The 13,062-nt window shown below is 38.3% G+C and overlaps 1 long non-coding RNA gene across 1 annotated transcript; it reads right to left on the reverse strand.

The window, feature by feature from the left end:
- Positions 1 to 6,616: 6,616 nt before the first annotated feature.
- LOC107324745 (uncharacterized) lies at positions 6,617 to 10,062 on the reverse strand. Its single transcript, XR_014946772.1, has 2 exons — positions 9,741 to 10,062; positions 6,617 to 7,630 (listed from the first exon to the last, which is right to left on the reverse strand). It is a non-coding gene; the product is annotated as an uncharacterized LOC107324745 (long non-coding RNA).
- Between the last annotated feature and the right edge of the window lie 3,000 nt (positions 10,063 to 13,062).

The raw sequence follows: 13,062 nt of genomic DNA on the forward strand, positions 1-13,062 counted from the left end.
CCTCCAGCAGATGAGAGAATGCCCAGTTCAGGGCATTCTCATGCACTTTAGGGAGCTGTGCACTCATATAAGTCACTGTCTGTAACTTCAGTGCTGTAACAGCATTGAAAGGAATGTAGGCAATATCTGGTTAAGGCAGGTATTGATGGCACTATACACCTCCTCACTTATCCAGATTGCCAAAGGTTGTCATCCTGCTGTGAAGCCGGTTGAAGCAAGCATTCTTCAGTTCTTTTGCTTTGCAGCTTGATGCCACAGCTCAAGCCCATCTCGGCAGTTTAAGCATTTGCTCCAGAAGAGTTGGAGTACGTGCATATACCTCACTCTGCCAGCTCTCCTCTGAGAGAAACAGACCCTGGAAGAAGAGATGGCTCTGAGACAGAGATTATTGTCAAGTGCTTTGGCAGGCTGCAGCTGTTCTGCCAAAGTCCTCGGTGGTACCGATGTGCATAAGGGTCTGAGAGACCTCTGTAGGAAGAAGAAAAATGTCCAATCTCATACACACCAACAGTGCATCTCTGTGGTGTAAAAACACACTCCTAGTGTACTGGGAAAACACAGTGCTTGTGGACACTGGTTTTCAATGAAGCAAGTTGCAGCTGACTCATTTATTTCATTATTCTGTGGATAATGAAAGCCCTATTTAAGACCATAGGGGACAAAGGAATAACCCAGGTTGTTTTAAAGGTACAGAGTTCTAGGTGATTCTGCTCTGCCTCAGAGGCACGAACATAGCTTCGGCTTTTTCATTTTTTCAACCAAGATATTATTTCTTAATTATGTAATTTGCTAAAAACTTATAAAGCTAATTTCATTTCTTTTTTCTTTATTTTTTTTACTGATAGAGCTAAAGAGGTGGAAGTAATTTCCAGTTACTGCACCAAAGCACCAGGATCTATTTAGGGAAACAAATCGATTTACATGCCATAAAAAGCTGCAGCATGAAGACAAAACATTACTCACACTGTTAAATAATTTAGCAAGCCATTTCTGTCTATCTTCGGTATATCTGACTTGCTGCACTTTGGTCCTGCCTTTCACGGTTAATGCTTATAGGTCTTTGATCTCTGAGCTGCCGACATTTTACACCCCTCCCACTAAACTCAAAGGAACAACATCAGATGGAATGATATTCCTCAAAAGGCTTTTCTTTCTCTTTCCTATTAACTTCAGACCCGAAGGTGAAGGCCATTCAGAAGCGTGAAGCATTACTTCTCTTACCCTAATATTATTCTGGGCAGCTCTTTCTCATGCAGGTCGTTGTTTCTCTGAGTGAGGTTTCTGGCAGCTCAGCAGCTTCTCACAGTAGCTGTGATACATTTCAGGCAGCTTCTCTGAGAGCCTCACTTTGCTGAGATGAGAGGACAAGCTGGTCCCTGACCTGCCGTCTGTTCATAGGCAGTAGCTAATCTTAACTAGGATTGAAGTGAAATCCAGTGTCTGATCCAATATAGTCAGGATAAGTTAATTCCTTAATCACAGGTCTATTTTGAACACCAGTGGGGCAGTTAAAATAAAGTGAGTTATCTCTGGACTTGGAGTTTATGGCTACCTTGGGACTGGAAGTGTTAGTTCATTTATGATGTATGAACTGTGGACAGACCCATTCAGCTGCATATGTTGTTTATTTTATGTGTATTTGTTAAATAGAGGATTTATTTATAAATTTGAGAAAATTTATGTGACGTGATATGCTGGGCTAAGAAAAAAATATCCCCATATTTATGAAGTGAACCTATTAACAGATTGATTCCACGCTCAAGTAAGACATCAAGTAAGCACTGCTCGACACCATTTGCTCAGTGGTAACTGAAGAAAGGAATTACAGGGAAAAAATGAGGAAGAAATTAAAGGAAGGAAATGTTAAGATGCCGATATTAGAGACTATGAATTTCAAACTAGGGAAAATGGAATGTTAATAAGGAGAGAGTTATTTATTTGACATGAGAACAAATGCGATTGGAAGGTCTGAGGGCAAACAGAATAGTGTTCCAAGTGTATTAAGAATATAAAATATAATTTCCATCTGTTCCCAAAAGAGATGAAAATTACTGAAGAGTAAGAGGAAATGTTGTTTATTTAATAAATATTTTTGCCTTTCATTTGAAAAGAAGCTGATAAAGCAAGTCATAATGTGTTTAAAAAGAATAAAAAGTACTTTCCAGTCTGTTAGAGCAAAGGGAATCCCACTGACCACAGCTGCCTAAAAGAGAGGTACCCTGCCTGTCACGCTAGTCAGCTGCTGCCTTCTGTCCAGCCAGTAACACATAGTACAGAGAGTAGAATAAATTCACCTCTGGTATCAATCCAGATTACCTCCAGACCTCAGGATGGGCATGTTATGCTGCTCTTTAACAACAGTAAAAAATACCAGCACCTGTAACAGTGCAGGATACCACTGCACTCAATTTTGTGCACCAATATCTGAAGCAAGGGAGTACGTACAGCTAGTGATGTCTGCTGCAGTTGTATATGGGCACAGCTTAGAGAAGGGTCCGCCTGTGCAGTTTGTTGGGGGCATTTTTACAACGTTGTCTTACTCTGAAAATACCACAGTACATTCTTTTTAAAATCTATACCAGTTGACTTTAGGATCAGGATTCTTCTTTATAACAAATGATTCCATTTCTTTACAGCCAGAATACCATCACAGTACCTTTCTGAAACTACCCATCCAGCTCCTTCCTGAGGAACGCCTGTTTCTGACTAAGTATGGATTTTGACATTCCAAAGGCTATAGGTGTATGCGTGATCTTCTCATGCATTTGCAGTACAGCTCCACATAGACCACTACGTTGTAAAGATACATTTGATGATTTTCCATCTTCTAATGTACAGTTTAGGGTGGTGGAATTTTCAATATTGTATTAGTTCATCTTGCTTCTATTATTCCCTGAAATAATATATTTTGATATCAGCAAAGCACATGGATGCAGTAATATTGCAGTGAGATTCATCTGCTATTAGTATAGCACTGGAAGCCAATGAGAACACGGCTTTTCCAAGGAGCAATATTTCTCCTTGGCTGTGTACCAAAATCTGTAATCTTTCATTTCTCTGTAGAAATGCTTTAATCACATCATTGCCCATCAGTGATAATTCATCCCTAAAGTATTCAAGGTCTACAGTATTCAGTGTTCCGTTCACTTCACCTAAATTTCCTAACAAAGTACTTAAAATGCTACCTCTCCCTTCCACTTTCAAATATTTCTCAGTCCATTGCTTCAACAGGTTTTGCTCAGCATGTATTCCAGTTGAATAATTAGGAAATTTAATGGAATTATTACTTGAGTTAATTTGCAACATATGTAACTTTCCACTCCAAACTCGAATGACCTGACTTTCCACAATGTCTTTGGAAAGCTGGGCTTCTGAGTTCATAGATTCTCTTCTAAAACAAGAGTTGGTATTTTTCTAATAAAAGGAAGTAATATGAGCAGATGAAGATGGTCTGTGAGGATGAGCTCTGGTACACTTCGACTTGATCTCCACATGAATACACCTATTCTCTAAATGTTAGATGAAGTTGTTATGGAGTGATGGTTGCTGAGGTAGAGAAACAGCTGCGTAGCTGACATTGTAGCTATTGTGATAATAGTCACAAACAAGAATGGTAGTGGGAAATAGGAGATACTGTTTCAGAAGTTTATACAAGAAACCCATGGATTTGTATAAACTGGATGGACTTAGCATCACAGATCACAGAATCACAGAATCACACAGAATCACAGAATGAGCTGGGTTGGAAGGGACCTTAAGGATCATGTAGTTCCAACCCCCCTGCCTGGCAGGGCCACCAAACATACACCTTTACTAGATCAGGTTGCCCAGGGCCCCGTCCAACCTGGTCTTGAACACCTCCAAGGACGGGGCATCCACAACCTCCCTGAGCAGCCTGTTCCAGGGCCTAACCACTCTCCTAGTAAAGAACTTCCCCCTAACATCCAACCTAAATCTTCCCTCTTTCAATTTAAATCCATTTCCCCTTGTTCTGCCAGTGGAGTAACATATAATGCAGACCAACACAAATGGGAGTAAATACTTGTTTATCATAGCTGAAATTCTAAAAATTTTCAACCTCATTAACAAAATATAAGGTATTGTTTTAGGAGCACAAAGCACTTGTAGAAATGCTCTGAAGTGTTTAAAAGTGAAAAATCATCTTATCATCACCAGACTACTAAATTCAACAAAAGTATCATAAAAATTTAATTCAATTTGGATGCAAAAGACAAGACACATACAGGCAATTATTGCAACTTCACACCAGCTTTCCTGCTGAGGCCTCTTGTTCCTTTGCTATTGCTTTAAGCTGAGTGGCATCTAATTCCGCTTCAACTGTGATTTGTACCATATCCAGTTTTACTGACAATTTATTTTTCAGTTGATTTTTTTAAAAAAGGAAATCTTTATGATGTTTCCTTTTATTTTGTAGTGTAATCTAAACAACAGCCCATGCCTCACTTAATTTTTGGTTTAGCTCATTCCCTCTTTTCCATACTAGTGTCCTTTTCCTGGAAATCTCATAACACAGCTGTTATCCATGACCCTTCTGTGATTGCATCACATTCCCACAATTTATATCCTTCTGCTTCTTATTATAAATTTTGCAATTACTCATGGGCTTAGACTCTGTTTTCAGTTTGTCTCCCAAACACTCCAATGCCCAAACTGCTCATGCTTTTTTTGATCCCCTTAACTTCATTCACCACCTCATGTCAGTATTCATGCCTTCAAGAACATCCTCTATTTCCTAACTGGCCACAGGAGGCATCCTCTGTCTGTAGATTAGGATCTGATTGAATCACGATTCTAACTCGCAGGGAATTATTCCTTTCTTAGAGTTGGATTAAAAATGATTATAATCCTTTTGAATTGTTTCTACTGCCCTCTTTCCAGTTGTGGACAGGTTATTGCCTCACTGCATTTTCAGTAATCTCTCACTGCAATCCTTTTTTGGATATTGGAACCTGTCCTGCAGTCAGTATGTGACAAATTTCCCTCAGATTTTCAGGAAAAATATAACCGTCTATACTGCCTGTATTTTCCACCACCTGCAGCATCTAAATTACAATTGGACCTCAGGAAAGGAATCAGGTCTGATATACACATGGTAATAAACAACACTTGCATTTGCAGTGCAGATCAGTAGATCGCCACTGTGCTCAGTTCTGCATGCTTAGTTTTGAAGCAGGTGATCACACACAGATACTGGTGTTTGCTGTACTTGCACATAGGCACAGTCTAAAGAAGGCTCCCTCCATGAAGTCAGGAACAGCTTATATAATTCACAGAATCACAGAATGATTTGCATTGGAGGGGACCTGTAAGATCATCTATTTCCAATTCCTCTGCCATAGGCAGAGACACCTCTCTCTAGACCAGGTTGCTCAAAGCCCCAGCCAAGCCAGGCACTGAATGCTTCCAGGGAGGGGGCATCCACATTCCTTTCTGGGCAACCTGTTCCAGTGTCTCAACACCCTCACAATAAAGAATTTCTTAATATCTAGTCTAAATCTACCCTCACTCTTTTTAAAAACCATTTCCCCTCATCCTATCACTACATGCCCTTATGAAAAATCCCTCCCTAACTTTCTTTGCAGGTACTGGAAGGCCACTTTCACATAAGGTGCCCCCAGAGCCTTCTCCAGGCTGAAGGGTCCCAGCTCTGTCAGCCTGCCCTCACAGGGGAGGTGCTCCAGCTGTCGGATTGTCTTTGTGGCCCTCCTCTGTATCTGCTCCAACAGCTCCATGTCCTCCTTCTTTTGGGGGCCCCAGAACTGGATGCAGTACTTCTGGTGGGGTCGCACAAGAGCAGAATTACCTCCCTTGACCTGCTGGTCATGCTCTTCTTGATGCAACCCAGGATACAGCTGGCCTTCTGGGCTGTAAGATGTCTGTACTTGTTTAATTCTGTACGTGTAATAAGTTATGCAACCATTTGTCTAGCTCCCATGGAACACACTTAGTTTTCTTTAGCAGACATGAAGACAATAGTGGTTCCTGAAAATTCTCTTTACACAAAGTTTTACAATATATGAATCTATGTGATGTTTTTTCACCTATTATTATCAATATTTTTATATTTAAATACGTTACAGATATATATATAAATTTTTCTGATTCTCTTCAAGTTATATCAGGATAGATGGAATCAATTAGGTCTGTGTAGGATCTAATCTTTCTTTCTCTATTGAGGGCATCCTAGGTAATTTAGACAACTAATTTTAGAAGAATTTAGGTGAGATGAATTGCACCATTAGTAGCTAATGTGGATTTTAAATGACATATTAGCTGGAGAAAATTTCCTGCTGACAAGCCGAGATAGCTCACACCCCAGAGTGCTAAAATCGGTGACTTTTAGGGTTGTCTCCTGCAAATGTCAGGTCTGAGTAACTCTTCGCATATGGATAATTCTGAAGATTAAAACCATACTGGTATTTTGTGAATATCCAAGAAGCCAAGAGGGATGAGCAGGTCAAAAGAAATGCTCTAGGTAACACCAGTTCATAGCAAAATGGTGGAGAAATTATAAAGATTCTCTTGACAAAATATAAAATGGAAGATTTATAATTAATACACAATATTAATATCATTTATAAATAAGCTTAGTAAGATTTTTATGAAAAACAGACTTTCATCTATTACAGTTATTGTTGAAGGGAATACGTAGCATTTGATTCTCTATGTATGACACGTTGATAAAAGTATAAGGATATGCAGTATCAGTAAAGTACATCCTTAAATGGATTAAGAGCTGTCTCAGAGGTCTCAAAAGAACTTATCAGCAGGGAGTTATTACTGATGATAGCATTTTTAGGAAAGGTCTCTAGAGAGTAGTCCTAGTTCTTAGTCAGCTGCATTTTCATCAGCCCTGTGTTCTTCATCAACACTATTAGAAATAAATAACAATAAAATCAGTGGTGTTAACATTTGCGAATGGTCCAAAGAGGCAACGAATGCAAAAATCAATCAATCAAACAAACAAACCCTAATCAACAAAGCAGAGTATTCTGGATTGCGAGGGAGAATGCTGAGCTCATCAAAACACAGAAGGACAAAGATGAGGAATAAGATGGTAGACTTTAATTAACAGGACAGAATCTGGATCCTGGAAAACAATGGGAGGTTTTAATTTCCTTGTGTTATCTGCTATAACAAAATTTTTACAGTGTTTAAAATCAAGAGCTATATATAGGGAATGTGAGGGCAATTTTACCTCTCTACACAAAATTTCCGGTGTGTGCAGATGTGGTTTCCACACTTTGTAAGACAATTTAAAGAAAAGAGGGGAGAAGAATCACAGAAGTGACTTAAATGTTGAAGAAAATATTTCACTGTATCAGACATCATTGCATCACTGAAACAGCGTCTTTAAACACCACTTCTTCCGTGGTATTACTCTGTCATTCAAACTGTTGGTGCCTTTGAACAATATATATACATATATTTATGCACATATTTATGTAATCTCTCAAGCAAGATTTTGTACTGGTGCCCTCAAGTTAGATTATTATGTTCACTTACTTATATTACTCACCTACATAGTATGAAGGTTGGAAGTTTTCTTTTGGTCAGTTAGTCTCATGCTTCTCAGGAACATTCTAGCCGCTGCTAATTTATGTTTGTGCTTGGATGCAAAAAGAAATTATAGCAACATAAAGAATGTGAAATATACATATGTGAAGTATATATACATAAGTCCTTATGTATTAAGTGACTGAGTGAATACACAGAATATCTGACAGAGTTTTGCTACGTGACCGTTAACGTGGGTAGCGCTAAGCTGGACACTGTTCATCAGAAATAACCAATTATTAAAGTATTTTGTATTAAAGTACATCCTGAGAGCTATGTTTAACTTTAGCTTATCAAATAGAAGGCGTCCTTATAAGAATGTGCAAGTACATCCAAAAGAAAGCAGTACTAAGCGCTAAAGGCTTCCCAGTGAGAACTAACAAAAACAACAAATTCTGCATGGCCAAAAATATTCAAAATAAGAATTGGGCACATTTCTGTTTTGCTATTTTGTTAACAGCGAGTCTGTCAAACAACAAGAACAACTGTCAGAGGAGATGGAGGTTTTCATTGTTGATGTTATAAAAACAGTAGTGGATATCTCTCGGAAGATGATTCAGATTTCCTTTAGGAGTTACTGGCCTCTATAAAAGTATTTATGTAAAGTTTAATAGCCTGTGTTATAATGAAAGTCAGACTAGAAGATCTAATACTGTCTCCAAAGGAAATAATCTATGAATAAACTATAATAAAAGTATTAAATGAGAAATTGAATTGGAAAGCTCCATTCAATTGTCTAATAAATCAAACCAGTGGCTGCGATTCTTTCTTGAAATTCTGGGACTGAATCTTCTTTTTAATTTTCTGCTGAGGCTCAAACATTCAATTGTGAATTGACACGAAACATACATATCTCTCGCATCTCTCTCTTATAGTGTCATATATCACGGTAATATGCAGAAAACTGAACTGAGTGGGAAGGTAAGCTGTAAGATGTGATGCTAGAGCTGAAAGAAATCCTACTAAGATCAAAGAGGTCGACTAGAAGAGAGAAAGAGGACATCTATCATTTGCTAAACGATACTTGCAGTACTGTAACTTTTTTGATAGGTGAGATTAAAGCAGCAGCATGCTCCATTCATATAGTAGTTACTCTTGCAATGCTGACATGCTGCTTTGAAATTAATCCACATTTCTGCAAGTTTCAAAGATGTTTACAAAGCTGAAAGTAAACATAATTGCTTTGCAAAATGTAATGATGTTGACTTACTAATTAACTTAAAGAGGTGATTTCATGATCACTGGCTACCATTAAATTGGTTGTTGTTTATTTTTGCAGAATCATGCAATGTGTTTGTTTTAAACAGCTACATCAATTTCCCACATAATTGCAAGATCTAAGGGGAATAAAATTGAAACAAATAGCAGAAGACAAATGCAGGAGCTATATCTTACAGATATAAAAGGCCAATTTGTTTTGTGGCTTCTAACTGTTGACAAGTCATTGGAATGAAATGTGCTTTCAGAAGTTGTGTGGCTGACATCATCCTATTCAGCACAGAGCCATCTATGTGTATTCACTCCCTTTGAAAGTTCCAGTAGTTGATGCTGAATAAGCAAAAAATATCTTTGAATACAATAAAAAGACAAACTATGGGAGACAACAGCTGAGTCACGGAGAGAAAAGAGAAGGAAAGATTAAAAATAAATAGAAAATGAATTAATCAAAAAGATGCTGCTCTGTGCAGTCAGGATAAACCACAGAATGAAAATGAAAACTGACAAAATAATGACAATGAGAAAGAATGAGAAGGGAAAACAGAAGGGTGAATCAGACAAACAGAAGATCTTACCGCTAGCAAAAGAAAAAAGAAAAAAGGAAGAAACAAGACACAGAGTAACTCAGGCAGAAAGCAAATCAGTTTGAGAAAGGTAAACAGAAAACAGTGATTCATAGATGACAGATCTAAGAGATGTGAAGATAGATAAGATGGTCATAGGTAGCACTGAGGGTCACAGCTAACAGAAAATGTCTAAAGGATCATATAGAGGATGGAATAATTAGTTTTACTAGGCAACAGAGATAAAGAGCAAGCACAAGCAGAGGAAAGAGCTGCTTCACTTTGATTTTTTATACCCTGTTACAGCAACCTCACTCTATGCTGCAGCTTCTGATTACTCAACAGATAATGTCAGGATGGCCTGAAAAATTAAAGACAAACCTTTTATTTTCCTTAAGTCCATGCTGTTTGGAAATTGGCTTCTTTTCTCATTTGAAGATGAGTCAATATAGATACTTGATGGTCATCTCTTTGCCTTTTGTTTGCTACGCTCTCCTTCTAGGGAGTTACAAAACAAATGCTGTCCCTTTTCATTTTTGATTTGCTGAGAAACTTCAACTTGTGCTGAATTTCAGCTTTGGGTTTGTTTAATCTGCTGATCTAAACAGGACACAGTTGGCATAAGAGAACTGCTGTTTTCAAAAGCTTATTTTTAACAATGCATATGATCTCTCCTCCTAAAAAATGACTCACTGCGAGCAAAGCACAGCCTAGCTACAAAGAATAACCCTTTTTCACAGTGACTAAATGAATTACGTAACCCCTTGTGTTTGAATGCAGGCTGCCCAATTGCGATAGAAAAAGGCTGTGCACCCTGTCCCTGCATATTAGTGACAGGATGGAAAACTGTAAAGGTAGAGTGTACTCCCCAGTCTCTTTCAGCTGAATGTAATAGGATACCGAGAGTTTCACCCCCTTTGCTTTTTACACAGTATTTGACTGAGTCAGGGCCTGTCTGCCCACAGGTGGCTTCAGCCAGGTGGCGAATCACCTGTTCCTGAATCTCAGGCTTTTATGGATCCTTGAGAGGGTGCCACTATCATAGTACCTCACTTACTCTCTGTGATTGCCCTGGAACACCTTTAAAACATCTGGGCAAGGACTTCCTTCAAAATGCTTAAAACCCGATTTCCAGCTCTGAAACCAAATAATTAACTTCAACAGCAGCATCTTGGCCTTGTTGTTGAGCCACAAAGATGGTGAAGGGAGTGGAACATCTCCCTTGTGAGGAAAGGGTAAGGAGGCTGTATCTCTTTAGTTTGGAGGACTTAGTGGTGGCCTCGTGAATGTTTATAAATATGTAAATGGTGTGTGTCAAGAGGATGGAGCCAGGCTCTTCTCAGTGACATCCGGTGATAGGACAAGGGGTAATGGGTGCAAGCTGGAATATAGGAAGTTCCACAAAAATATGAGAAAAAATGTCTTCATGGTGAGGGTTACAGAACACTGAAACAGGCTGCCCAGAGAGGCTGTAGGGTCTCCTTCTCTGGAAACATTCAGAACCTGCCTGGATGCATTCCTGTGTGACCTAATCAAGGTGTTCCTGCTAAGGCAGGGGATTGGACTAGATGATCTTTTGAGGTTCCTTCCAGTCCCCGACATTGTGTGATTCTGTGGGTCGTGGGAACTGCAGCTCCCAGAATTTAATCTCTTTAGGATCTACAATCACAGGCCCAGCTTTCTGCAAGACCAGTTGCACTGGGGAATGGTAGGGAGACCCAGGCATTATTTAAATTCCATGGTCTGTACCTGCTGTCTTGACCATGTGTTTTTTTTTTCAGCTCCTTCCATTTTCTATTTTACCTCCAGGTGAGCAGGAGCAGGAGCAGGCAGTGCCCTAGATTATGATGCTCTGCTACCTCCAGCTGTAAGATTTGCAGTTAAGGGTTTGTTGTCAATCAGCTGTGAGCTGTCAGTGGTCGGTAACTTCTTGTTCTGACTACACCATCACGTTTAACTTTATCCATCATTGGAAAGCTATACATTCAAATCTAGGGAACGATGGCAACTGTATTGATCATAAAAATGCACTGTAATGTGCTCTTCAATCAAAAAACCCCAACCTTTTAATAGTAAAGCGTTGTTTTATTATTTGCATTGACCTTAGTGAGCAATAAATATTAACATATTCTTTTATCCTTTCATATATTGAATAAGTGACATCTTTCTCCAACTATTCAACATTCTCAATCTGTTATCTTTAGTTTATTAATCCTTCCACTTAATTTCAGATTGTGACTTCTCATCTACAGTTCTTGTTTCTCTCATTTCAGTAACATTTTCACATGTAAGCCTTTTGTAATATTTTAATATTCTCATTAATTAGTTTGTTCTAGCAATGCATGAAAGGCTTCCTAAATGCTTCAAATATTTCAGTTACTTTAGGTACCTCAAAGACTTTGTGCCAAAACTTCTAGCATTGTACCTTCAAATATGTTTGTTTTAAGCCATGAGCTGTGCTTTAATTTTGAGTCTAGTAGAAATTTAGTGAAAGAGAGAAATGTTACTTATAGAGGTACTTTTGTTTCTATGGCGAATATTCACATTTATATTTTTCACCTATATTGTTTAAATGCTTCAAAAAGACTCAGACTTTTTAGAGCTTAATGTCTTGCACAGTCAAAATAGATCTTTGTAATTTTAACTATGTTTTTACTCTAGTGGACTATTTTAATGCTTATTCGCCATTGGATTTTCTAGTTTTTAAGTTGAGACTGAATGTAACTATGATGAGGCAAACCAAAGATTTCTGGACAACCAGCCATGTATTTAAAGTGCCAAAACAATTGTCTACTGTCAATAAAACTTATCTTGGTGTTCTTGGTGCCTCTCCACTAGTAAGAACACCTTTATTTACAAACACAAATCTTGGTTTTAGAGGCACAGTGACTTTGTCCATGGATGATAGACCTGAACTAGCATGGTGGAGTAAATGAGCAACAGTGTAAAGATAATCAGCAATTGCAACTAACCAAAGAACATAAGTATGCTGGAACTGAACATCTTTCTACCGAGACCGGATGTTCTCTAAAGGATAAATTTTATTACAACACCAGCTACAGGAATTAAAAAAAAAGAAATTAGATGTTAGTAAATTACATGGATTCTATGTTGTTGAAAATGTAATTAGATGAACACAGGATCTTTTTCATCATAAATGTTTCAAAATGTCCATGATGACTGTGACAGACCAACTTGGTTGATTACCAGGAAATGCTTCACAATCTGTGGTTAGATGTAACAAGTGGTTAGTTAAATATTGCACGTTGTAGAGCCCCTGAATCTAGTGCAGAATGACAGAGAAATGCTGGCATAGGGATTCTACCATAGAGAAATGCCTATCATGCTTCTAGCTCTGTGGGGAAACCTCACAGGGAAATGTTCCAGTGCTTGCTGAAAGCTTTAGGGTTAGATTATGCCACATTAACAGCTAATTCAAATACAGCAAATTTAAAACTAATATTAAAATGCTGTTAAACTTTCTCAACAGAAAATGGATTTGGGCAGATGAATTTATTTTCAGAATGCAGCCAAAACATATAAAAATCTTTGAATAATAGAATGCAATAGTGTAAATTGCTATGCTACATGTGACCTCTCTTTTGACAACAGTGAAAAGAAGAGCACTGTCATAAGTATAGTGGCTTTCTTGATCTCTGCAGCTCAGTGCACAGCTGTTCTCAGTGATGGAAGGCTTGCAAGG

The sequence above is a fragment of the Coturnix japonica genome, chromosome 1 (assembly GCF_054131305.1).
Source record: "Coturnix japonica strain WE chromosome 1, WE-NBRP24, whole genome shotgun sequence".
NCBI lineage: Eukaryota > Metazoa > Chordata > Aves > Galliformes > Phasianidae > Coturnix > Coturnix japonica.